Here is a 3,726-nt window from a genome sequence, read left to right as displayed (position 1 = left end):
ATAGTAAATGCTACTAATAATATTGTTTACCTTTGGTAAAAGCACCGACAGAACAGTTAGAGGAGCAACTCTCAGCTTTAGGCAGTTAAGTCTGTAAAAAATTAAAAATATGAATCAAAATATGCAAAAAGAGGTTCAGACATTCCGAGGCCTGTTTGCCCCAGATAAACTAAAAACTAAAATATCTCCTGAAAAAGCAGGTTAAAATGACTGCACCTAGGAAACAACATGAAAAAACAGAACTAAACACACTCATATAGAATAAAATCAAAGAAAATCAAAATTTTGGGCCTAAAAAGGCAGAAATGTTATCTCACTAGTTTAGGTTTATAGAAACTCTACAAAAGGCTTAAAGTGACCGACCACAAGTTTAGTTACTGGACACATAATAAGAAAAATGTGACCTTAAAGTTCCTTATTAATGCCTTACACTATTTTGTTAAAGCATAACTAATACACTACCGTGATTCATTACCTTTATGTTTTGTTATGCACTATGAACTTACACACCTGGTATGAGAGGTTTCACTTTTGTGCAACTTTAAATGTGTATTTCTTAAGAGTTGCGATATTAGAACTGAGCTTCTCTCTGTTATTTCCTTGCTTGGAGTGAAATTCCCAAACAGGAGCTAAAATTTTCAGTCACAAAAATAAATATATTATAACATATTCGTAATGTCTGATTAAAAAAATAACAGTTATCTATAAAGGGGAGTGCAACTTCAGTGGAAGTAGACTTTTTTGGGGGGCATGCTGTGTGAACTGTGTACATTTTTTGTTCTTTGTTCATCGTATTGAAGCTTTAATGTGTATTTTATCCACGCAAGCGCATTTCTTGTATGGATGGAAAAAAAAGAGATCTAAACAAAAACTGAAAACATTGAGGAATGGTAATTTTAAGCGGTACAAGATAATAAAGCCAATAATAGACTGTAACAATGAAAAGTGGTCAAAGGCTGCTTGCAGAAAGCTCCAACCTTTAATTACTGTACAAGTTAATGTTCCATCTGCAGTTTATGCAACCGCTGCAGCAGTTTTGCAAGTTTAATGGTTTTATTGTCTGTGTAAATGGGGCAACCATAAGAGCATGCGGCTCTGATTACACGACTGAAGACAAATTGGCATTTTTGTGTCAACAGTTTCCTACCATTAATGCTGTATGATCCAGTTTTCTATTGAAGAAACGCTTTTGACATTCAAGCAACTGAGCCGATTCCCTCAGGCTTCACCTCCAGAGGAACTGGCTTGATGCTTTTGACTCCAAAACAAAGTCTTGGAAGAACCATATCAGTTGGTATTAATGGCATAGCATGGAATTCAAATTGATTCACAGTAAGTACAGATTCTTTTTGCTCATGTGTATTTAATGTTGACAGTTATGGTGTGCGTCTGTCCTGCAGTGAGTGACCTCTCCCTTTTTGCTCAAGCACTCCTTGAGTCAAGAGTATTAGGTCTCAAAGTCTATGTTTTTCTCCTCCCCAGGGCAGTCCCTGGTCAGAAAACACCAGAGCATTTATGGGCCGACGTGATAAACCCTCTACTTTGTGATTGCTTGCTTTGGGTGCCGACACTGACCTGTGCAGGTCTGACGACAGCTCACTGCAGGGCAGGAGGACAAAAGGCACACAAGGAAAAAGGTATCCACTTGCTTTAGGGGCCAGTGTCTTCTGCTCTGTATCACCTTACCTTTCATAATTGGGTCCTCACGAGAACCAAATGGCGCTTTCTGCGGCGCCTGACACACATCAGGGGGAGAGAAGGAGGACCTGCCTCCTTGTTGTTGCCCCGTCTCTGTGGAGAGGAGGTGACTCGCCTGGGTCGGAGGGGCTTCTGTCCTCACTTCCTCCTTCCACTCAGCAACATAATGCTAACTGGTAAAAGTGGGCGTATGTGCATCTGGTGCAAGCCCCCCCCCCCACACACACACACACACACACGCACAAACTAACCCTTCTCTTCATCTATCCAGCCCCCACCCTGTTGAAGGCTCATTAAAAGCCCTGCTGTTAATGAGCTAGAGGGATCATAGAACTTCATTTTCATTAGAAGAAGGTGGGGCCAGAGATGCTGGAGCAGAGGTTTTTTTTTAATGCACTTAAAATGGAGTCAGCAATTATTCTAACTCTTTGATACTCCTCTCCCACCCTAATCGGCCTCCCAACATGCCCCCAAACAATGACCAAAGCGAGGTGTCCCCCTCCATTCTCACACCCCAAGAAACAGCTGTCAGCTCTGTCCACCTCCACCGACTCGCTCCACATATCCATCACGCCGTCACAAATTCGTTCCTACATACATTTACAATAAAGCACATACTCTTACAACACTCCCCACCACCACCCTGAATAACATTACAGTGCTCCCAGACTGAGCCAGCAACTTCATAAGGATGTAAACAAGGATCGAGGGTCCCTTATCCAAACACGCACATTAAAAATTAATAAGTCAGCTCTGGCTGCCTCCTTGGAGGAGCGACCTAGGCTGACTAAGACAACATCCTGGTGAGAAAGGACAGTTAAAAATAGTTTCAAAAGCTTTCGTCCTGAAGAAAAGAATTATAATAATAATACAGCAAAACTATACTTATATAGTGCTTTACCTTTCTCGAAGACCCAAGGAGCTTTACAGTTACAGTCCCAGCATGCACCCACACCGCTGTTAAACACTGGCGCTAACCACCAGGAGCAATCTGGGGTTCAGTGTCTTTCCCAAGGACACTTTGACACATGGGCGGGTAAGGCGGGAACCGGATTCGCAACTGTCCGATCAGAGGTCAACCGCCCTACCTCTGCACCACAGCCGACAAAAAATAAGAATAACACACTCACTGTCACAAATGTGGTATATTTTACCTCATTTCTTTATTGAGGCACCTTGTGACAAGGTTAATTACAAAACGGTGTCAGGTTTACAAAGACATCAAAGGCATAGTTTCACAATAGCCAGTGAGGAGTGATAAAGAAAACAGCAATAGTGGAAAAGCAAAGAGCATGTAACAGGGACAAGCTGATCATTATAAACAACAACAAAGATAACATCAAGAATCTATGTACAAAATTTCATCCCTGAACAGTTACACTGCATTTGTTCACAACAGGTTTTGAAGCAGCAAACAAAAATAATTATTTTTTCACGTAAATGCTGTAGAGATTCAATTTGGAAGTCGTTACAGTAGTCATGAGAAAGATGTACAGACTTTTGTCAACTTTCTCAAACATAAATTGTGCTAATAAATTCCCCCAGAGTCAAAAATGATGACCCAGCAGCAGCCCCACACGCACATCCATGACCTGCTGGGTCGCACACGAGACAGAGGGGTCAGCAGAAATGCCCCAAGCCCAGTTTGTACAGAAAAACTTTATGAACATCTCACTCATCCGAGTGCTTGCTCCCACAAAAAGTCCAGTAAAAACATGTCTGTCGTTCAGCAGTGAAACTGACTTTTTTTTTCCTTATTTGCCCCCTCGACATGCGGCATCCATAAGTTAGGAAGAATTCAAACAAAGACTTAAGAAATCCACAGGACAGCAAAAAACACATGCAAGAGCTTTGAGCAGTCTGGCCATTTACAAATGTAAACAATGAAAGAAATTACCATCACAATAAAAAAAAATAGTACAAACCCATTTCACATGAAGGTAAAATTGATGCTTTTTATGCATAGAAACTGATACAAAAACAGTGGTAGACAAGACTTAAAGTCTTTGCATTCACATTTAGAAATAA

General features: G+C 41.0%; 1 protein-coding gene across 1 annotated transcript in view; it reads right to left on the bottom strand.

Moving 5' to 3' along the window:
- Positions 1–2,840: 2,840 nt before the first annotated feature.
- LOC101161179 (B-cell lymphoma/leukemia 11A) overlaps positions 2,841–3,726 on the bottom strand; it is a 9,939-nt gene continuing 9,053 nt past the window's right edge. The window contains exon 3 of the mRNA XM_023961863.1: positions 2,841–3,726. This exon is cut by the window's right edge and continues 2,462 nt beyond it. The gene's annotated coding sequence lies outside the window, so the exon portion shown is untranslated.

The sequence above is a fragment of the Oryzias latipes genome, chromosome 13, assembly GCF_002234675.1.
Source record: "Oryzias latipes chromosome 13, ASM223467v1".
Classification (NCBI taxonomy): domain Eukaryota; kingdom Metazoa; phylum Chordata; class Actinopteri; order Beloniformes; family Adrianichthyidae; genus Oryzias; species Oryzias latipes.
Note: the sequence above shows the minus strand (reverse complement) of the source record. Positions and strands in the feature narration are given on the sequence as shown.